Source organism: Brachypodium distachyon, chromosome 4 (genome assembly GCF_000005505.3).
Source record: "Brachypodium distachyon strain Bd21 chromosome 4, Brachypodium_distachyon_v3.0, whole genome shotgun sequence".
In the NCBI taxonomy this organism is placed as follows: Eukaryota; Viridiplantae; Streptophyta; class Magnoliopsida; order Poales; family Poaceae; genus Brachypodium; species Brachypodium distachyon.
This window is the reverse complement of record NC_016134.3, coordinates 29,651,234-29,674,957: the sequence shown is the minus strand read 5'-3', so window position 1 is coordinate 29,674,957 and position 23,724 is coordinate 29,651,234. Positions and strand designations below refer to the sequence as shown.

The 23,724-nt window shown below is 44.1% G+C and overlaps 1 long non-coding RNA gene and 2 pseudogenes across 1 annotated transcript; all 3 read right to left on the bottom strand.

Annotated features, from left to right (window-relative positions):
- Window positions 1-7,253: 7,253 nt before the first annotated feature.
- LOC112268871 lies at window positions 7,254-9,025 on the bottom strand. Its single transcript, XR_002960355.1, has 2 exons — window positions 8,658-9,025; window positions 7,254-8,203 (listed from the first exon to the last, which is right to left on the bottom strand). It is a non-coding gene; the product is annotated as an uncharacterized LOC112268871 (long non-coding RNA).
- A 6,897-nt stretch (window positions 9,026-15,922) lies between these two features.
- On the bottom strand, window positions 15,923-16,366 carry LOC112268677 (annotated as a pseudogene).
- Window positions 16,367-18,280: 1,914 nt separating this feature from the next.
- LOC104584634 lies at window positions 18,281-22,019 on the bottom strand (annotated as a pseudogene).
- Between the last annotated feature and the right edge of the window lie 1,705 nt (window positions 22,020-23,724).

The following is a 23,724-nucleotide window of genomic DNA, read 5'->3' as shown; positions in this document are numbered from 1 at the left end:
GATGATACGAAAAATTATTAATAATTTTGTTGGTCATAATCTTAATAAAGCAAAATTCCCAGAATCTCAGGATTTTGTATGCACAGCATGTGCACAAGGCAAGCTCATTTTAAGACCTTCTTATCTTAAAATACAAGCGGAACTACTACAGTTCCTTGAACGAATTCAAGGAGATATTTGTGGTCCTATCCAACCATTGTCTAGACCATTTAGGTATTTCATGGTATTAATTGACGCATCTACAAGATGGTCTAATGTGTGTCTACTTTCCACACGTAACCATGCATTCGCAAAGATAATGAGTCAAATAATTAAATTAAAAGCTCATTATCCAGGACATCGAATTAAAACAATTCGAATGGACAATGCCGCTGAATCTTCCTCACGCGCCTTCAATGATTATTGCATGCATTAGGGATCGAAGTTCAGCACTCAGTCCCATACGTCCACACACAAAATGGTTTGGCTGAATATTTTATTAAGAGAATTAAGTTTATTGCAAGACCTTTATTACAGAATTGTAATCTACCAACAATCTGTTGGGGTCATGCGGTTATACATGCCGCTGATTTAATTCAATTGCGACCAACTGCATATCACACTACTTCTCCTCTTCAATTAGTACATGGAAATCCACCAAGTATTTCCCATCTGCGAAAATTCGGTTGCGCTACATACGTACCGATCTCAACACCACAACGTACATCAATGGGACCACATAGAAAATTGGGGATCTATGTGGGATACAAATCACCGTCAATTATCAAGTACCTAGAACCTCTCATAGGGGATCTATTCACTGCCCGGTACGCTGATTGTATTTTTAATGAAGACCATTTCTCGGCATTAGGGGGAGAAGTACAACAACTAAAAAGGATCTAGCTTCCAGCAAGCAACAAAAGGAACAAACAAAAGAGCCGCGGCAAAGAAAACAGAAGAATAAACCTTCTGAACCTCCTTCAACAACAACAACAAATGTGAGTCAACATTTGATTGACCGAGATTAATTGGGTAATATACACCCTATGGATAACCAACATCCACAACCCAGCTCAATAGTGCACTCAATTACTGGTGCTGGGACATCGGAAAACCTAGACTTAACCGCAACGGGAAATCGCGAACAGTCACCAAAGGTAAATGAAATTTCCACAAATTATTTAGATACTGGAGAAACATATAATAAAAAGACTACATTCGTCGACACATATTTCTCAATTAAGATTGCAGACAACCTTTTAAATGGTCATGATCCAAAGACCATAGCTGAGTGTGAAAAACGCTCCGACTGGCCCAAATGAAGGGATGCAATTCAAGCAAAAATAGCCTCGCTAAATAAAAGAAAGGTATTTACAGAAGTAATACCTACACCTCCAAATGTTTTCCCAGTGGGATTCAAATGGGTTTTTGTCCAGAAAAGGAACGAAAACAATGAGGTGGTGAGATACAAAGCGAGACTAGTAGCACAAGGGTTCACGCAAAGACCCGGCATTGATTTCAATAAAACATATTCTCCGGTTATGAGTGGAATTACTTTCCGATATTTAATCTCATTGTCTGTTCAAAATCGTCTATCTATGCAGTTGATGGACGCCGTGACTGCATATCTTTATGGGTCATTAGATTCGGATATTTACATGAAAGTTCCCGATGGAATCCAAATTCCGAATGCTAATGCAAGACGTAACATGTACTGTGTAAAGTTGAATAAATCTTTATACGGTCTAAAACAGTCGGGTAGAATGTGGTAGAACCGATTAAGTGAGTTTCTCATTAAAAGGGGTTACTCTAACAATGATGACTGCCCATGTGTATTCATCAAGAAATCCAAAACAGGATTTTGCATTATCTCTGTATATGTTGATGATTTAAACATCATTGGCAACAAACAGGATATTGATGAGGCTCATAATCATCTAATGACGGAATTTGAAATGAAAGATTTGGGTAAAACCAAGTTCTGCTTAGGTTTGCAACTTGAACACCTTCCTTTGGGAATATTGGTTCATCAAGCTACATATATCCAGAAAATCTTGGAGAAATTTAACATGGACAAATCCTATTCATGCAAAACACCTATGGTAGTTCGATCTCTAGACGTAGAGAAAGATCCATTCAGACCAAAAGGTGATGGAGAGAAAATTTTGGGATCTAAATTCTCATATCTTAGTGCCATTGGAGCATTAATGTACTTAGCAAATTGCACCCGGCCGGATATTACATTTGCGGTAAATTTACTAGCTAGACACAGCGCAGCTCCAACAAAACGCCATTGGGTAGGAGTCAAGCAAGTTTTTCGCTACCTACAAGGCACTAAAGATCTAGGTCTATATTTTCAAAAGAAAAACAAAAACTCTGAACTAATCGGATACACTGATGCTGGCTATTTATCTGATCCCCACAATGCCAGATCCCAGATCGGTTTCGTGTTTCTACACGGTGGGACAGCCATATCGTGGAAGTCTTCTAAACAGACCCTAGTGGCTACGTCCACAAATCATTCGGAAATAATAGCCTTATACGAAGCATCTCGTGAAAGTGTATGGCTACGAAGAATGATTAACCACATACAACAATCATGTGGTATTGGTTCAATTGAATCACCAACGATTATCTATGAGGATAATTCAGTTTGTGTTACTGAGATGAAATCAGGTTATATAAAAAGCAATATAACTAAACATATTGCACCTAAACTATTCTATCCTCATGAATTACAACAAAATGAGGAGATAAATATCTTGCAAACCAAATCATGTGATAACCTCGCAGATTTGTTTACTAAGTCCTTACCCAACTCCACATTTCAGAAATGTGTATATGGGATTGGTATGCGACAACTTAAAATTTTGCAAGCATCAAGGGGAGTATTCACCTGAGTTTAACCTGTACATAACATCATATTGCACTCTTTTCCTATTATGAGTTTTACTCACTAGTTTCTCGTAAAAGGTTTTTAATGAGACAATATTAACATAAAATTATATGTCATATTTTCTATTTTCCCCACCAGGGTTTTTGTAGATAATATACAAGGCATATTTATTGTCCACATAATTCGATATGAATTATCAAAGGACAATATTCAAAATATGTTATACCATTTTCTCCTTAATTTTCTCATTGGGTTTTTAAAGAGAGTTTTCATAACATATCAATATTATTATTATTTCTCAATATTTTTTCCACTGGGTTTTTGGAGGAAATTACAAGATTACAAGATTCCATGATGATTCAACAATATACAAATCAACGAAGCAAATTGATCGAGGGGGAGTGTTGAGAATAATTAGTTATGATCAATTAGGATTAATAGCTTATTAAGGGTTAACATGGCAGTTAACTAGTAACTGCTCACGTCCTTATTTTCCCAAGTTTGGGGCGCCTGTGCCCAAAAATTGGGATGCCATGCATGTATTGGTGTTCCTTACTCTTGTATAAATATAACATCAATCAATGGAATCAACACAGAGATTTATTCTCATTTTCATTCACAACAAACAGAATGCGGTTGTTTCAGGCTTAATTATTTCGTTGGATTATTCTTAATAATTTCCTTATTTTCGAACTTCCCTTTTTCTGCAATCTATGCCACGTACGAACTGATTATTGATTGAAACCTCAATAAGCTACTAGCACCATCGGGAAAACGATCTTCGCCCAAGGCCATATTCTGGCATTTATTTGGGGCCATATTCTGGCATTTATTTGGCTGTTCAGCAAAGACTAGATACGTCGTAGGTCTCACGGCAAAAACAAAGACCTTCGGCAACGAATACAGAAGTCCTTTGGGCGAAGATTTCGTACTCAGATTTGGTGGGTGCGGAAAAAAAACTCTGGCCTCCGGTAAAAATTCTTCACTTTTCAGTTATGTGGCCAACTTCTTTTGATGACCTTTTGTATTCTTTGCGGAAGGCAATATTTTTTGCCGAGAGCATTTCTTCGTCCCTTTTCTGCAAAGCCGAGATGATATACCGTAGGCCTTTTCTTGCCATGGGTTTTGCCAAAGGCCCAAGCAATTTCTCTCGGCAAAAGAATGAGCATCAATTGTATTAGCAAGGAGAGATTGGTTCACAAACAAGGGGAGAAGACTACAAAAGGAGAGATTGGTACATCACCAAAACAGTGTTAAGAGAAGACGAGAACGATTTCTCTCAAGGCGGTTCACAAACAAGGGTCTCCAGGTGGGCATTACCGGCCAGACAGCAGGGCCAGACGAGCTCCTTAATGGTGTTCATCATTTCCTGGAATAAGCTTCTATGATTTCTGAAGATTCTCCTGTCCCTTTCAATCCAGATTTGTAAGGACATGACGAGGATCAGGTATCCGTTAACGCATTCGCTGACAAGAGCCGGCAGTCATCCTGGCCCAATCTTCTTCCACCGAGATGCATAGCTGTGGTGAGAGCCTGGCACAGCCGTCCCAAACCGAAACCTGGAGCCAGGTCTGCCTAGACACCGGGCACTGAAGATCAGCAACAGACTCCAAAATCCTTTTGCATAACCGACATATATAATTATTCTGCCAACCCGTGCGAATTAGCCACACGAGGCAGTTGACATGCCGTATGGAGCTGACATGTACTCCCTTCGTTCCTAAATTCTTGTCGTTGTTTTAGTACAAATTTGAACTAAAACAACGACAAGAATTTAAGAACAGAAGAAGTAAGTCCGAGGGGTTCTTCCCTTTTTCCTCCTGTTCCCATTTACTCTCGTGGGAGACCCCAACTCTTCATTCATTTTTCACTCTTCTTCATCTATCTAGCTAACACTTGTTGTGCTGCACTGCACTAAAAGGAGACATTATATACGAGCTAGCTGATGCTTGTCGTATTAATTCTGGCGATGCTGGGGACTTGATGTCTTGTACCTTCTATGTATTTAACCATTTATCATCGTGGAAGGAAGCACTTGCGAATATAACAGCAATCAGTATAAAAGCCGTGGTAGTTGCAAGCATAATTACTTTAATATGCTATCTTTGCTTTGCCATGTTAGGCTAGAATCGTTCCAGATTTTATTGCTCTGAACAAGAAAGAATCGTTCCATGCTTTGATCATTTGGGGGTCATTTAGTTGTCCATGCAGTTTTTAATCTGACGGAGATAATTCATGCTGATCCCGAGTACCTGAATTTCATGTGGAAAGCGCAGGACGGCAATGATTCAGACGGGGACGAGGAGAATAACTGGAATGCCGCGGTGCTCTACGCCAAGGACTGCTGCCACCGCCTCAAACCGTTGCTCCCCCCTCGTGTCGTCCTGGAAGCGTCGGTTGTTGGTTTTGCGGAAGGTGTTGGTGTCATCTTCCTGAGCACAGAGGCTGGGTTGTTCACCGTTCAGCTCAACTCAGGACGGAAAGATGTTCTTCCAAAAAGTCCTGCTCTACATGAGCTTATACACTGGAGGTACAAACTAGCCTTGCACTGATTTCTAAATATGCACGCACGAGAAGTCATGAACACTAAACAGGACATACTATTTTCAGTGTTTTTGCCTGTAACTTAGTTTCAACAATTTAAAATCGATTGTTTCCAATGTGGCATGTGATTTCTATACATCGGACATAACTAGATAGACATTTGTATCTAGGTCTGCTAGTTTTGTGTGGAATCGGCCTTAGCTAGATTAACCGAGCGGCTGACCAAAGGATTCCATGATGATTATCTGTTGCTGGTTGCTTTTTTAGTATATATGACGTGCTGATCAGGTTCTACGATTGAGGGGACTGCGTTGTGCGGAGCGGCGGAGTGTGAGGAGGGCGACGTCGGCTTGGCGAGGCCACAATAGCGGCAGAGTGCGAGCAGCCGGGCGTCGGATTCACGACTGCTCTCACTGGAGAGACGAGTGATGCGATTGGGAGGCCTACTGTTTCTCGAGTTACTATGGTTAGATGCTGTCATATCCTTCCCAAAACCGCCCCAATCTAAGCTATTTTCAGGCAATTTTCTGTCGATTTTTTAGGAACATGCCCCAGCTAATATAGTTGCTTTTTTTAATGCAACTTTGTGTTTTTAGGTAACTTTCCTAGGCCATTTTCTTAATTAGTTGCTTATACATATGATTAGCTTTATCTTTGTTGCTTTTTCCTTCTAAGTTGCTTTTCAACTTAGCTAATATAGTTGATTTTTATTTATTTAGTCGCTCACGCAATGCCTTATAGTTGCTTCTCTTTAATATAGGTGGCAGTAAGCAAATAAGTTGCTTTTTTTTTCAATGCAACTTTGTGATTTTAGGTAACTTCTTAGGCCCCTTTCTTAATTAGTTGCTTGTACATATAGCTTTATATTTGTTGCTTTTTCCTTCTCAATGTACCTTCTCATACACACAACCCCTGAAGTTGCTTTTTAATTTAGCTAATGTAGCTGTGTTTTATTATTTAGTCGCTTAGCCTCTCTTTCTTTTTTGTCAAAATTCTTGCCTAACCATGTTGTCTATATGAAATTAGTTTGTTGCTCTCCATCCCTTTCCTTGCTTTAATGTAGTTGACATATTGATGAAATTAGGAAAGCTACATCAATGTAAAAAGTTGCTTCTCAGCTTAAATATCGACTTGGGAGTTACATTCCTAAAAAGCATAATTTCAGTTTATAGTTGACACTAAGTTGTTCTTTACTTCACCAAACTTTTGTGGAATAAAAGTCACTTCCCTAGCTTAAATGTTGACTTAGAAGTTGCATTTCATAAGAAGCATAATTTCAGTTTATAGTTGACACTAAATTGCTTTTACATCGCCCAACTTTTCTGGAGTAAAAAACTTGCTTCCTAGCTTAAAATTTTGAATTACAAGTCGCATTCCTAAGGAACATAATTTCATCTTAACATTGATACTAAGTTGCTCTTACATCACCCAACTTTTCTGGAGTAAAAGTTGCTCCCCAGCTTAAATGTTGAATTTACTAGTTGCATTTGTAGCATAATTTTGAATTAGTAGTTGCAAGGAGATAGCAATTGGAAGCAGTACAAGGATGGCTACAAGGAGATAGAAAAGTGATTTCTTTTACATGAACAATTTTCTGGCAAGTTTTGGGGATGGGACGCCGGCAGTGTGTTTCTTCGGATGTTCATTTTTTTCAAGGATATGCATCACGTCGGTGTATTTCCTGGAAGGAGCAAAGCAGGCTGTATATGTGTGTGTGTTTTGCTTTTTGCATGATATAATGCTGGATCCTATATGTTGCCAAACAAAAACAAAGCAAATATGTGACCAGACATGTGTGGGGTTGATCTACTTTTGACCAATGCGTTTTATTTCCTGCATTTTTATTGCCTAGCATGCCCAGTTAATTTCTTGATAAGATTTTGAATGATGCTGCTTTTCAGGAATTTGGGAACATGCAAAATTGTAAGGGTTAATATCTACGTAGGTTTTATCTCCCTACAGAGTTTCTAAAGCAATTTTTTCTTCAACTAGCTCATGGAGCAGGTCCCATGGAGGCATGGAGGGCCAACGGTGAGGGGGAAAGTTGGGTGGAAGGAGGAAGACGCGAGGTGGGGATGAACGAGATCAATTTCTACGTTTCATTTCATTTGCTTTTTTCTTTCTTGCCTGCAATTTTTGGACGGGCTGGCATCGGTGTGTGCGGGTTGGTCCTGTCGCGCGGCTGGAATCGGCAGCGGGCCGTGCCGAGTGGGACAGGTGTGTTTGTTTCCATTTTAGATACACAGGACAGAAGTTTTCATATTTGGGTGTGCACCTTGGACACCCCAATAGTGCACGTGCACTCCCTAGTCCTGTCCATACTCTTTTTACTTAATGTTGTCTCTTTGCGGGATTGTAAAAAGAAGTTGATTTTTATGTCAATCTCTCCGGTCCTGTGCATCATGAAGTGTTGATGAGAATTTAAGAAGGAAGTTTGATTTGCTATACCCGTTCATTACTTGTGTTACCAATATAAATACCTTCTTCATGCATACAACATTTTTAACAATTCATATCACTAACCTACAATCTTAAATAGATCCTACTTATGAAGAATTTTGTTTGAACAGAAAATCGTAATCTTGCAATTTCAACAACGCACAAAGAAACAAAAAAAATCTTTGACATAACAAAGGGCAGATAGAGAGGATGCAGAATTGATCGAAGGATTTCCAGAACCAGGTGGAATGTTTAGAGAACAGCATTGTCATTGAAGGATTTTCTTACCAACAGGGAAGCAGCGGAAGCATAGCCTGCTGGTCTGCATAGGTCTGATCCAGATACCTGCAGTACCAAAATACTCACAAATAAATATCAAAGAAAGAAAGCTCAGCCACAGAAAAGTAAGATCTGTCACTTCAACCACCAACTTTGAGAGATTATGTATCAACAGTAATTAAATTGACACTCATGACAATGCAGCATATGACACAGTCATAGGATCACTAAGTGTACCACGTATAAATTAGACAAGACATCAATGCTAAATGATGTTCAGGTTACATTCAGTACAGAAATGAATTTGTCTTGCCATTGAGGAATAGGAAACATATCTTTAGAAGCAATCAACAGCCAGCAGTATAGAAACTAGGACCTGAAACTCTTGAAAGTACTTCTTCTACCAAAGATAAACATAATTATTACTCAAAGCAGAGGTGAGATGAGCATCACTGAAAAGTGAAAACAACTTGGAGGCCAATAACCCACTGGAATGCAAACCAACAATTGATTTGCTTACACGTGCAAGACAAAAAATGGTACTAGCTAGGTTGCAGACTTCGTGCGCGCGTGGATCCGCGGCGCCATCAGAGGCACACCGCGCGGAAGCGGATGTAGTCGGCGATGTCGGCGGCGAGGAGGAGCTCGGCGATGAGCCCCGCCGGCCCATTCAGGAGATTTGCGCAGCCGGCCGTCATCAGGGAGCAAGGGCGCAGCAGCAGATGAGGTCCGAGCTTCCGAGCGGAGCGGGGGAGGAGAGTGAGGGGGGATCAGAAGACGAACACACCGCCACCGCCGTCTGGGCGCTGGGAGGGGAGGGGAGGGGAAGTTTCCTCGGCTTCAGGCCCGGCCCGTCACGGCGCCTTCCAGCCCGTATTGTTAGCCTTGGCCAAGGAGCAATCAACAAGCTAATTAGTTTTCGCACGCCCTAAAAAAAAAGCTAATTAGTTTTCGCTCAAACAAAAAACAAGCTAATTAGTGGATACAACACACGCGAGAGGAATTTCACAGCACCGCAACTTGTGCTTTTTTATCTTCTTCTCTTACAATTGATTACAAGTGCTTTTACAGGGAAACTAGCTGATCCGATTTTCACTCACCCGTAGCTAGCTAAAAAAGAAAAAAAAGCTAGCTACACATGCTCATGGTTAGCACTTGACCAGCCGCAGCCTTATCCAACGGCCACACATGACTTGGCCAAGCCCCATGCAGCTGCCTAACACAGCACACGATGACTTACTAGGTGGGTCCTCTTCAGAATCTAATTAACTTCACCCTGAGAAAGCTATCAAAAATAAAAAAGCGTCCGCCCTGAGAACAGCGCCGCAAAACACTGACGAGAGGCGTTTCCGCAGATGGCGGCCCCAGCTGGATGATTGGGCTTCGAATTCTACTTCAGTTGTAAAAACTACAAAACAAAATAACTACAGTGATTTTGCTTCCTCCAATACTGATCGAAAATCTGAGTCCACTGTTAGGAGTAATCTTGAGTTTGAGTCTACGTAGGAGTACAATGCTTTAGTTCACGTGGTGGTGTCCAAATAGTACTAGGTTTGAAGTTCCTACGTGTTGCTTGTGTTTTTATGAGTTTAGGATTTGTGTCCGTGTGCAAATAGGACTAGTAGCTTGGCATTGGTCCTATATATGTACATGCATACCGTGGCTTGTAATAAGGTCGTGGGATTTGAGAATAAAATAAAGAGAAAATAGAGGGCACGATACGCGCTCTTAGCAAATAATTGTGTAGTCGTTTCTGCGTGTGCATCTTCATGTCATGATCTTTGGGCAAACCCAACATTTGGTATCGGAGCAAGGTTCAAGATTTGGAGACGCGCTTGCCCTAGGGAGACGATGTGCTAGCGCCTCGGGGCGGGCATCGGTGGCGAGGGAGTGGTGTCCGATCAGAGCAGGCAATCGGCAGCTCCCTGACGGAGCAACGTGCGGCAGATTGGATCGAGTTGTCGTTGTGGTGGGCCGATCTTCTAGTGACGGGAGATCATAGTACTGATTGCCGGAAAGTACTCGGCATCAGGGCAAACTGTCGTCGGCAAGCTCGTTGAGGAGTTATGTGTTTTAGCGTCAGCGTCCGTGAGTCATGATTGTGTCCAAGTGCTCGTCTGTGTGGGGCTCTGCTGCAGTGGAGGTGTGTCACGGTCGAAGGTTGTCCGATATGGTCTGTCATCGGAGCAAGAGATCGACATGCGTGCAGACAAGGTGGCATGTGGTCATCTGCGTGTCTCGACGAGAAGATCAAACTTGGCGTGTAGTGGGATCATGACCAGTTTAGTTGAGTTCCTGCGTGAGATTAATGACGTGTCTAATCTGCACGTAGCACGCAAGATGTGTCCGCATGGGCTGGTAGTCCGGATCATGCGTTGAGGTGAGTCGACGAGTCGTGAAGCTGAAGGGAGCAAGGATCAGGGGAAGCGCTGAAGACGGCAACTTCAAGATTAGGGGGAGATTGTTAGGAGTAATCTTGAGTTTGAGTCTACGCAGGAGTACCATGTGTTAGTTCACATGGTAGTGTCCGAATAGTACTAGGTTTGAAGTTCCTACGTGTTGCTTGTGTTCTTCTGAGTTTAGGATTTTTGTCCGTGTGCAAGTAGGACTAGTAGCTTGGCATTGGTCTTATATATGTACATGCATACCGTGGCTTGTAATAAGGTCGTGTGATTTGAGAAAAAAATAAAGAAAAAATATAGGACACGATACACGTTCTTGACCAAATAATTGTGTGATTGTTTCTGCGTGTGCGTCTTCATGTCTTGATTTTTGGCCAAACCCAACATCCACCACCAGTGCCCGGGTTGGCTCATCACGAGCCATAGCTGCTGCAGAGATCGTCGCGGGTGTCAAGTCAGCATGGAAAAGCATCAACAAGCTATTTTTCAATAGAACAATGTTTCGCAAGAACAGTCGCTCATGCTTGGTTATGTTTTCTCCCGTTTGCCTCCTATTCTCATGGTATCATCGACATATCACCAACTCTCTTTACTCCTTTACTCATTCTCTGGCCTTTTCCCGTCTAGCTATGCATGTTGGTGCAGCACTTAAAAGAAGGCATTGTATAGGAGCCAGGACATACCCAATGCTAGCGATGGTGGAGAATCAAACAACCGGTACCCTTGCTATTCAACCATTTATCATGGTGAACAACCAGTTCTGATTCAATTAATGTATAGATACTTTGCTGAAGCCATAACATTTTGAGCTAGTTTTTGTATGTCTACCCAAAAGTAACTTATTTACGAGTGTAATTTATGGAAAGATGACTAGTAGCTTTGCCTCAGGTTTTCATACAGGTGACGGAAACACCCATATAGGTCTTGTTGATTTTGTATTTTTGTTTATACCATAATCTAACAATATCAAGTCAAAAGCACCTAAGTGGATGCTTTTGTGCTTATAAACCAACAAAAGAAAGGCACATTTAAACCTAACCAAACATGACCTGAGAAGAGGACGAGGAGGAGGTGGATGTTAAGGAAGAGACGGCGAGGGAGGGGATGTGAAATGTGTAAATCATGAGTAGTCTTTTTCTTTTTGACAAAAAGCAGCAACGCTGCGATTCATTGATTAAGCAAGAAAATATACATAGATAATTACAAAGCTAGGCAACCAAGTCTAGCAACACAACTAAACTACCGAAATAGCAATCCCAAGCTGAAGACAGTACTTCGAAGAAGAGAGGGGATTTTCTAAACCCCAACCGACACGTTCTGCGTGGAGATTCGCATCTAACTCTCCATGGCCGGCCCGCTACTCCAGCAACAACCAAGTTGACTTGACACAGTTCTCGATGTGCATCTTCCTCCTGAACAACGACGACGGCCTTCCAAGCCTCCTCAACATGATAGCTTCCCAGCCAGGGTTTCTGCACGACAACCTGGCCAGATCGTCTCGTCTGCGTACGCGAGTTCACGTTGTCAAGGTTCAAGCATACAACATGTCACGCAAATCTTCTCAATTGCCATTACTCGTGTTACCAATTTAAATATCTTCTTCATGCAAACAACACTTTTGACAATTCTTATCACTACTCGACAATCTAAAATAGATCCCACTTATGAAGAATTTTGTTTGAACAGAAAATAATTATCTTCTAACTTCAAACGACATATAGAAACAAAAAAATCTTTGACATCACAAAGGACAGACAGAGTACTCAAGGCTGGAGAACAATTGAAGGATTTCCAGAACCAGGTGGAATTTTTAGAGAACAGCATTGTCATGGAAGGATTTTTCTTACCAAAAGGACAGCAGTGGAAGCATGGCATGCTTGCCTCCGTCGGTCGGATCCAGATAACTGCAGTATGAAAATACTCACAAATAACTGTAGGTATTGTTGAAAAATTAGGTAATTTCGATGAATATTTAATCCAGAAAAACAGTGTGTAAAACATGTAGCACATTATATCATGCAAACTAGACAAATTAAATAGCAACACACAACAATAAAACTCATCTAATTTCACGGCGTGAATAATAGAACTACTAATCAAAATCAATAAGAAAGAGCAGATTACGTACGGTGCTGTGCTCTTTTCTTGTGTTTGTTTGTTGAGGTCGGTGACGAGTCCGGTGGCATCGATGTTCACGCCGGCAGCAGCTGCAGCCTTGACTACCTCCTGAGCAGCGGCCAGTGTCTGCGCTTGCGCCTGTGCAGTAGAAGTTGCCTGGGCTTGGAGTTGGGCAGCCTGCTGCTGTGCTTGGAGTTGTGCAGCCTGCTGCTGCTGAGCTAAAGTGGCAGCCTGAGCCGCGGGATCTCCGAGGTCGTCGGCCATTGGTGATGAAGATGCCGACGAAACAGAGACGTGAAGAAGCGAGCAGTCGCGTGAGAACGCTTCCCAAAAACCTTATCGACCGTTTCCCGGGCAGGATCTCGAAGGTCGGGGTTCCGAAGGCCTGCTCTCCCGGCGATCTGTGCACACAGTCGATGGGATGGAGTAGCAGTTGGCAGAGAACAACGAGACTGGATCGTGGGCGTGACGGCTAGGGTTGTGGCTTTGTCCGTCCGGAGGCCGGGGTAGTTTTATTATATAGGCACGCAGGCGGACTTCGGTTCGGTTTAGGAAACCAAAACTGACTCCACAATTATCGGAATTCGTGGCGTGGCGTGGCGTGGCGTGGCGAGGAGGAGGAGGAGGAGCGCGCGTAGAGATTTCCCTTGCTCACTTGTTCAAGAGGTGAGAACCAACATATCTTATATATTGGTTCAACTCCCCCTAAACTAGCAATGTGTGACTATTCGCACTTCCTCATCCCACTACATGAATGGGCTTTGAGATTCTCCAGGAATTAATTTCAGATTGGACCTTGGGCCTAACCCAAAATTCCAACAGGTATTAGATATGATGGAATTTAGACGTTGAGAATGCAATACAATCTGGACTGCTAGAGCCAGCATGAAGTCATTTATTGATTTAACAACCAAACTAGTGTAGCACCTTACCTGTGCTAAGTAAAAAAGAAGCTGTATGTATTCTTGTCCTTGTCATCAGCTCATCGCTTCCCCTGCAATAAATTACTAGCACTTCCATTACAAGATATCCTCGTCTCTTCACATTTTGTGAATTTATTCAGCATCACCTCCCAATGACATCGATCAGTAAAAGATATTAGCACTATCATGTACACTGACTAGTTAGATGCCCTTTTATGGCTTGACTCTTTAGATTTCCTAGACTAGTAGCTATGGAAGATGCATGCTTGCAACTCACTAGTATTAAAAATGTATCTGCCTGACTTCAAATGAAAGTCAGCAGAAAAGGGGGGTCAACACTAAACAATCATACTCAAACATAAACCCAGGCAGGTATAAATGTTCGCTAAATGAAAATAAACATAAAGCTCAAAATATTGCTGCTAATCATCTTGATATCCATCGGTAGTGCACAAGGCAGGGCATTCCACAAGAGTATGCGGCTGCTCTACCGAGCCACCCAGTTTGTAGGAGGCAGCAGGTGTGGTGCTTCTATCTGGGAGATGGTAAGCCCCTGCAGCTCCCGTCACTGCCATTGTCCTTAATGTCCTTCGAATAGATTGTGTCACCACTAATGGAGCCGGAGGGGAAAACCTCGATGGGCACTGAGAGGGAGCAACTGTTAGGATAATCTTGAGTTTGAGTCTAGCTAGGTGCATGTGTGATTCAGCGTGAGTTGTGTTCGAGTAGGACTAGTAGTCCGTATGGTGTTAGGCTTGTGCGTGTATATATACGCATGCAACCCTCTAGTTTGTAATCAAGGTTGTGGGATTTGAGAAAGAAATAAAAAAAAAATAGAGGGCACGATACGCACCCTTGGCCAAATAATTGTGTGATCGTTTTTGCGTGTGCTTCCTCATGTCTTGATCTTTGGGCAAACCCAACATTTGGTATCAGAGCAAGGTTCAAGATTTAAAAACGTGCTTGCCCCAAGGAGGCGATGTGCTAGCGCCTCGGGGTGCGCAACGGTGGCGGAGCGGCGTCCGTGGATTGAAGCGGTCAATCGGCGGAGTGGCATCTGCAGATCAAAGCGAGCGATCTGCGGTTGTGCGGTGGAGTAGAGTGCAACGGATTAGAGAGTTGTCGTTGTGGTGGGCCAATCTTCCAGTAACGAGAGATCATAATACTGATCGTCGGAAAGTACTCGGCATCAGGGCAAACTATCATTGGCAAGCTCGTTGAGGAGTTATGTGTGTTCAGGTCAGCATCTGTGAGTCGTGGTTGTGTTCAAGTGCTCGTCGGTGCGAGGTTCTGTTGCAGTGGAAGCATGTCACGGTCGAATGTTATCCGGTATGGTGTGTCATCGGAGCAAGAGATTGACGTGCGTGCAGACGAGGTGGCATGTGGTCATCTGTGTGTCTCGGCGAGAAGATCAAGTTCGGCGTGTAGTGGGACCATGACCAGTTTAGTTGAGTTCCTGCGTGAGATTAATGGTGTGTCTAATCTGCATGTAGCACGCGAGATGTGTCTGCGTGGGCTGGTAGTCCGGATCATGCGTTGAGTTGAGTCGACGAGTCGTGAAGCTGAAGAGAGAGCCAAAAGCAAGGGGAGCATGGAAGACGTCAACTTCAAGATTAGGGGGAGATTGTTAAGATCTTGAGTTTGAGTCTAGCTAGGTGCATGTGTGATTCACCGTGAGTTGTGTTCGAGTGGGACTAGTAGTCCGTATGGTGTTGGGCTTGTGCGTGTATATATACGTATGCAACTCTCTAACTTGTAATTAAGGTCGTGGGATTTGAGAAAGAAATAAAGAGAAAATAGAGGACGCGATACGCGCCATTGGCCAAATAATTGTGGATCGCTGCGTGTGCGTCTTCATGTCTTGATCTTTGGCCAAACCGAACAGCAACGCCTGCCCATGAACGATGCACGTCCACCGCCAAGACTATTGATCGGGAGTAGAGTCCCGCTTTCCAAATCCACCCGATACAAGGTTATCCAGGGTTGATCCTCGGCCAACCGTAGGCGCGTACGATGAACCATGATCAAGTCCCCACCATTGTACACGAGGTGTACGCTATCCCGCGGGGAAATCTGCATCTGAAACCTGGCAGCGACGTCAAACCGTCGTGGGTTTATCCCCAATACCATGACAGCACCCACACTGACACAGTAGAAGCGGCCTGCCAACATTACGGGTGACGTCGGCTGCCACAGTAGTGCCATGGGTGACGCTATGTTGCTGAACTCGAGCAGCGTCCAGGTCTGATCGCCCGGCTTGGCCACAGCAAGCACGCTGAGGTCACGGAAGCAGAGCACCACCGTTGAATCATCATCGGCAATGCCAGAGCCCCACGCCGCGCCTATTTATAACGGTAAAGATGCTCCGGAGGCAGCAGCGCGGTGACCGGTGGGAGCTCGATGAGGTGGCGGGTGAGCGGATTGAGCAGGCGAACGTCCTTGCGCTGCCGCAGGAGGAGGAGGAGGCCCTCGGGGGTGACGGCGAGCACCTCGTGGCCATGGATCTCCGGGAGGACCGCCTGGATGCACTCGCCGGTGGAGACGTTGAGGAAGCGGCGGCGGTGGTGCGCGGCGAGCCGCTCCCATCGCCGTTCCCGGAGCATGACTCATCGCCGGGGATGGAAACGACGGTCCAGCCCTTGGTGCGCGCGCGGATTCGGGGCGCAGAGGCGCCACCAGGGGCACACGGCGCGGAAGCGGATGTAGTCGGCGACGTCGTGGGCGAGGAGGAGATCGGCGACGAGCCCCGCCGGCCCGTCCGGGAGATCCGCCCAGCCCTTCGTCATCCTGCGACTTGGCGTGGGGCGAGGAGAAAGGGCGCAGCAGCAGATGAGGTCTCCAAGCGTCCGAGCGGAGCGGGGGAAGTTTTTTTTTCTCTTTTTTATAGGGAAAGTTGTTTTGGCTTCAGGCTTGGGCTGCCAGCGTCTGGATGGGCCAGTTCACGGGGTCCGTTTGTTGTGCGTTCCAGCCCGTATAAGGCATTTCTTACACGGTTAATTACATGTGTTTTAAGACAATTTGTGCACATTTGGGTGCCTTTGATTTTTTTTTACTAGAAAAATTGATATTAAATTACGGCTGAGGGTCGGTATTCAATTAATGCACCCAACAACATCTGTTCTGTAAGCAAGACCTCCTCCTTTATAAAGGCTACACTACTTCATATTGATGTAGCTAGACTTCTACACTAGCATTCTATCTAGATATCTTAGCTAGTTGCTATGTGGAGAGCTTGACCAAATATAAAATATGGAAAAAGTTGGATTAATTAGGTTGGAGTTGGGCCAGTCGGTCGGTTGGATATGGAAGGCATCGAAAAACACATCACTTGCTACCGGTCGGTTGGAAATGGAAGGCATCGAAAAATTCCATGTGTAGTCGGCCGGTGAGAAGAGGAGCCGGCATCGTTGACCATGTACTCACAACGTGAGACGGCGTTTCGGTGTTCCTCCACAGTTTGCCTGTTCTCAAGTGTTGCCACTGCCTTTCAAAGTGCTTTTGAATCCATCTTGTCTTACACCATGTACCTTTTCCTGGATGTTTCATAGATCGTATTACGAAAAGATATAAATAAATAAATAAAGTACATATCACGGACCTTAAATAAAGACGAAGAATAGAATAGAATTTTGCTTAATTCTAGTCGGGCCGAAATCACATGGGCCTAGCAATAATAGCAATAAGCCAAACTAAACTGCTTTCTTGCGAGCCATCGGCGCATCTCCGGCGATGGTGAAGATGGGATCGATCCCCTCTTCCTCCTGCGGTGGTGGGGTCTCTGGCTAGTACAGCTCCGGTCTCCTGCAGAAGCTCCTATGTTCAAAAGAATTATTGAACCCTAGAAATTACGCGTGGAGCAATCAACCAACCCAAGACATATGAAGATGCACTAAACTAGAAGTACGTAATATCACAAATAGGAATGGAACTTTCTTAAGGAGGGCTGTAAAAAAAATCACACAAATAAAAATCCACATTTTGTTCCGATCTTGTAGAAAAAAAAAACTTTTGAGTCAATGATCGATGTGTTGATTTCAAGTATTCTATTCTCCGGCATGACGAGGAGGATATGCGCGTGTGTTGTATGTTATCAGTATTTTTTGGTAAGCCCATAGATTTTCAGGAAATTGAAATTCCTCAATCGATGATCCAAACAGTGTCCAGTTTGGCTCATGGTCCATGGCTGCTGTCGTGAGCGTTGAGTCGAAGGGGAAACTGGGGAAAGTGCGGGAGTGGTCTTTGTGACTTGTTATGTCATTCGATACAAAGCCGAGGCTCGCAGTTGCCTTTCTTCCAAGTACCCTTGTTCTCTAGAGCAGGTGATGCTCATCCATTATTTCCCCGTGCCGTCTTACCAGCACCAAACATATCTCGCAAGAACCATGTCCCAAGTTTGTTTCTGCTCTCTCCCGTTTGCCTCTTATTCCCACGGTACCACGGAAACACCCCCAAACTTTTTAGTCACCCTCTAGCTTTTCCATCTATCTATGTATGTTGATGCAGCACTTCAAAGAAGTGAATTTTGTTACCGTTACTATCCATTGTATACGAGCTAGGACATACCCAGTGCTAGCGATGGTGGCGAAGTGAATTTTGTTACCGTTGCTATTCAAGCATTTGTCATGGTGAACAACTGTTCTGTTACCTATATATCTACACAATGGACAGTCATGAGGATCACTAAGCGAACCACGTATAAATTTGATAAAAACTCAATGCTAAATGACGTTCAGGTTACATTCAATGCCAAGTCCACCTGGGATAATTTAGGATACATGCTAGCAGTAGTACAAGGGAAATACATGAAGTTATGAACTGACAGGCAAGAAAAATGAGATGCAATGCGTATGAAACAACTGGCATCAACAAATCAGGGACTCGCTCAGACGTTAATGGTAAGCTAGCCATGTAAGTCGCAGATAAGACAGATTACAGAAAGTCGTCTGCGAACTTCAAATAGGTTAATTAGCCAACCACTGAGAAATATGTGATAGACAAATGCTCAGCTTCCCTTACAGAAAAGCATGGGTAGAAAAGATCGGCCACATGCTGATGCACAAGAGACTAGGCTCCTTGTTTCTGCATCCGAAGCATTACATTCAATCAGTAACAGTATAGAAATGAAATTTTGTCTTGCCATTGAGGAACAAGAAACATATTTGTAGAAGCATTCAATAGTCAGCAAGATAGGAACTAGGACCTGAAACTCTGAAAGTATTTCTTCTTCCAAAGATAAACATGATTATTACTCAAAGCAGAGGTGAGATGAGCATAATTGAAAACAACTCGGAAAGGACATGTTACTCAAAGTAGCATGCAGCCAGTAACCCACTGGAATGCAAAGCAGCGATTGATTAGCTTACACATGCAAGACAAAAAAGGTACTCCCTCTGATCCATAAAAAGTGTCGCCCATTTTGTACTAAGTTATAAGTTAGTACACATTTTGTACCAAGTGGGCGACTTTTTACGGATCGGAAGGAGTAGGTTGTAGACTTCTGGCTTGAAGCCGTTTTTCATTTAAAGTATATCTTGAACTACGTCCTAAAAGATTTGTGTAGAAATATTAAAAGAACAATACAAAGCTATGCAGGTCACAAATACATACAATTTATCAGTTATCACAACTCACATGCAAGCATCTAAGTTTGTAAGAGACACGCATACTTGCAAAATAGAAGTCGAACAAAGAAGACATAGTTACAAGCTGCATATTCAAAACATGGGAGAGAATAACAGGTTCTAGATAGCAGGCACACACTATAAGAACCCCCTAGATCTGTATTATCATTTGGACTCTTTCTCCAAGTTAAGCAAGGATTTTTGTTTTTTAATGAGAAGGATAGCAGAGAAACTTTCCTGTAGAATAATTTAGCTTGACTGATTTTGTTTTTTTGCTATAGCTAAGCTAGCCCAGTTAGCTTTTCTCCTTCTCATATCCTAGCCCAGTTGGCTCGGTTCGGCCTCACGAGGATTGCCGTGTACGTGTTTTCTTGGTCGTCTCTCCATGGCATGAGTCAGTAGTGGCTTTTATTTGTTCCATCAACCATGCCAAAAGGTGCTTTTATGCATCAACTAAGATGCATATGACTGCGATGTGATTGTGCCATGTCGTTTACATTGATTAGAAGCACTTAAGATGGCACTGCTCACCAGTAGACTGATGCTATAAAAGAAATTATATAAGTGTGTTACCTAAATTGGTACTTTGGTATGTTCCAGGTCATATTATAGATGAGACATAAGTAGTAATATATTAAGAGAAAGAGAGCTTCTCACTTCAGAAAAGGTGAGATCTTACTTGATAGCAATGACCACCATCTTCATCACACTGGCACCTGTCCTCTTGATATTCATGCGAACTGGCAGGCTTTGTGATTATAAGATCTTCATCTGCAGTTGCTAGCTACCATGAAAATAAGACCTTGAGAATGCAACACAATCTGAACTGCTGGAGCCAGCAGGAAGTTGTTTCTTCTTTAACCAACCAAACTAATGTAGCACCTTAGCTGTGCTAATAAAAATAAGAAGCTATATATATTCTTGTCCTTGTCATCAGCTCATCGCTTCCCCTGCAATGAATTACTAGCGCTTCCATTACAACATCCTCCTCTCTTCACTTTCGTGTATACTTTCAGCATCACCTCCCCATGACATCGATCTGCAAAAAATATTTAGCACTATCATGTACACTGACTAATTAGATGTCCTTTTATGGCTTGCATTTTGTGGAAAAAAGTATTCCTAGACTAGTAGTCTTGCAGATACATGCTTGCAACTCACTAGTATTAAAAATGTGTCTGCACTGACGTTGAATGAAGGTCAGAAGAAAAAGGGGGTCAACACTAAACAATCATACTCAAACATAACCCCCAGACAGGTATAAATATAATGTTAGCTAAATGAGAAAAGAACAAAGAGCTCAAAATATCGATGCTAATCATCTTGATATTCAATGGCAGTGCACAAGGCAAGGCAGTCGACAAGAGTATGGGGCAGCACTACGGAGCCATCCAGGTTGTAGCAGGCAGCAGGTGTGATGCTTCTATCTGGGAGATGGTAAGCCCTGGTCCCCTTACTTCCCTCGGCCTTAATCTTCGTCAGGTAGATCGTGTCTGCACTAATGGAGCCAGAGGGGAAAACCTCGATAGGCACTGAGAGGGAGCAACGTCTGCCCATGAACAATGCATGTCTTCCGCCAAGGCTATTGACCGGGAACAGAGTCCTAGTGTCCCGATCCACCCGATACACGTTGTAAATCATCCGGAATTGATTCCCCGGCACTGGCGAGTGCTTGCGATGAACCAGCATCAAGTCCCCACCATTGTTCACAAGGTGTGCACTTTTGCCCGTGGAAATCCTAAAATCAAACTTGGCAGCTACGTCAAACCATGGTGGATTTGTCTCCAACACCAAGACGGCGCCATTGCTGACACAGTAGAAGCGGCCCGCAAACATTACGGACGGCGTCTTGTGCCTCAAGGGTGACATCATCTCGCCGAAGTCTAATGGCGCCAGGCCTGATCGCCAGGCTTGGCCACACCAAACATGTGGAGATCACGGAAGCAGAGCACCACTGTTGAATCATCATCGTCAGCAATGCCAGAGCCCCATGCGGCGAAGTGCCCTTCAAAATTGCGATTACGGTAGGAAAGCATGTAGTCGTCCTCCGGAGGCAGCAGCGTGGTGACCGGCGGTAGCTCTGTGAGGTGGCGGGTGAGGGGATTGAGCAGGCGAACGTCCTTGCGCCTGCCCAGGAGCACGAGGAGGCCCTCGGGGGTGACGGCAAGCACCTCGTGACCGGCGAGCTCCGGGAGGTCCGCCTGGATGCACTCGCTGGTGGAGACGTTGAGGAAGCGGCGGCGGAGATAGTGATCCGGGAGCCGCTCCCGTCGCCGTTCCCGGAGCATGACCCACCGCCGAGGGTGGAACCGACGGTCTGGCGCGCGCGGATCCGCGGCGCAGCGGCGCCACCAGGATCATGCCGCGCGGAAGCGGATGTAGTCGGCGACGTCGTGGGCAAGGAGGAGATCGGCGATGAGCCCCGCCGGCCCGTCCGGGAGATTCGCCCAGCCCTTCATCATCCTGCGACTTGGCGAAGGGGGTTCGTGCGAAGGAGCAAGGGCGCAGCAGCAGATGAGGAGCGGAGAAGGGGATCCTGGGCCGCTTCGCCCACCGGGAGGGAAGAGGACGAACACGCCACCGCCAACGCCGCCGGGACAAAGGGGAAGTTTCTTTTTTTTTTTCTTTTTTTTTAGGGAAGGAGAAAGGGGAAGTTGTTTGGGCTTCAGGTGCGGCCTGGCAGCTTCTGGATGGGCCGATGGGCGAGTTCGCTACTTCGCTGCTTCCGTTGGTTGTGCGTTCCAGGCTTCCAGCCCGTATAAGGTCTTTCTGGGCGTGTTCTTTCCGAGCTATGACGTTGAGGTTAGGGCTGGGCCAGTTCTTGTGCGTTCCAGCCCGTACAAGGTTTGTCTCAAAAAAAAAAAAGCCAGTACAAGGTCTTCCTGGGCGTGTTCTTCTCCAGCTAATTAACGCTTATCCTATTCTCGAAACAAAATTAGCGCTCATCCTATTCTCTAAAAAAAAGTACTTCCTTCGATTCTAAATTGTTGTCGAAATATTACATGTATCAAGACGTTTTTTAACAATAGATATATCCATATTTGAGAAAATTTGAATTAAGAATTTAGGATCAGAGTGAGTAATTAACGTCGTCTTTTTTTATTGAGAATCTAATTAATGGTCACCCACTTTTTGAAGATATTTCACCCTGAGAAGAGCAGGCTCAGAACCCTGGTGATTGAGTTTTGAAACTCTATTTCAATAGCAAAATACACGTATATAAAAGAGAACTACATCGTTTTTGTTTCCTTTGCTACTTAAAACCAACGTTCACCACCAGTGTCAGGGTTAGCTCACGAGTCATGGCTGCAGGAGAAAGCGTCGCACACGACGAAAGGAAAAGTGCAAGAGTGGTCTCCGTGACTTGTGATGTCACTGGAGCCGGAGTTGAGGCATGCGCTGCCCCTTCTTCTCCATTCCTAAGTTCTCTAGAGCATGTGATGCTCATCGATCGGCACGGAAAAGAATTCGTGTGCGATGACCTTCTTTCTGTGAACCGTTTTGATGGCATCAAACGTATCTCGCAAGAGCGATGTCAAGTGCTTGGTTCTGCTCACTCCCGTTTGCCTCCTATTCCCATGGTAACACCCCTCCAACTCCTTACTCATTTTCCAACCTTTTTCATCTAGCTATGATGTTGATGCAGCACTTAAAGAGAAGGCCTTGTATATATAGGGGATATATAGGACATGCCTGATGGCAGTGATGCGTGGCCAATTGAACTTTTGGTAGCTATTGAAACAATCATGGGCGGAGGACCCGGTAGGGCAAGGTAGGGCGGCCGCCGTACCTTCATTTTTGCCTCAGTTACGGATTGGGGAAGATTATGAAACGGGACCGAAAGGGCGGAATCCATTCCTTCGTCCGCTTTTTTTACTTTTGACTTTCTTTCGGTTTTGGCTTTTGACCTTTTACTTGATATTTTTAGATGAGATGATGGTATAAGCAAAATTCCAAAGTCAAAATCACCTAAATAGGAAAAACACCTAAATAGGTGTTTTTGTGGCTTATAAGCCACAGGAAAAAAAAGCGGTTTTAAGCCCAACAAAACAGGGCCTTACGTCCTAAGCAGCTACTTAAGGGCTGATAAGGCTCATTAGCACAATTCTTTGCCGCAGGGGCGGCTTCTCTCTCTCCCGCCTGATTCCCACCAAGGATTCCTCCAATTTTTCCAATTCGCCGTTTTCCTTCATGGATCCCGCCAATTTTCCCTGGGGGAGCAACAAAATCCCGCCAATTTCTCCAATTCCCCTGGACTCCCCCAAAGGATCCCGCCAATTTCTCATGGGCGAGCAACAATGTGTCTCAAATTCTCTAATTCCCCTTGATTTTCTCCAAGAATCCCGCACGCTTTTCAGAAACAGAGTCCGTACGGAATGCTTTAACTTCAATTCCTCTCAGTGATGCCTCACTGCTCGCTTAGCGCTTTTTTGAACCATGGTTCACAAACTTAAAAAACACAAGAACAGCGTATTAAACTAGAATTAGTGATACTGTTGAAGAATACATGACATATGAAAGAA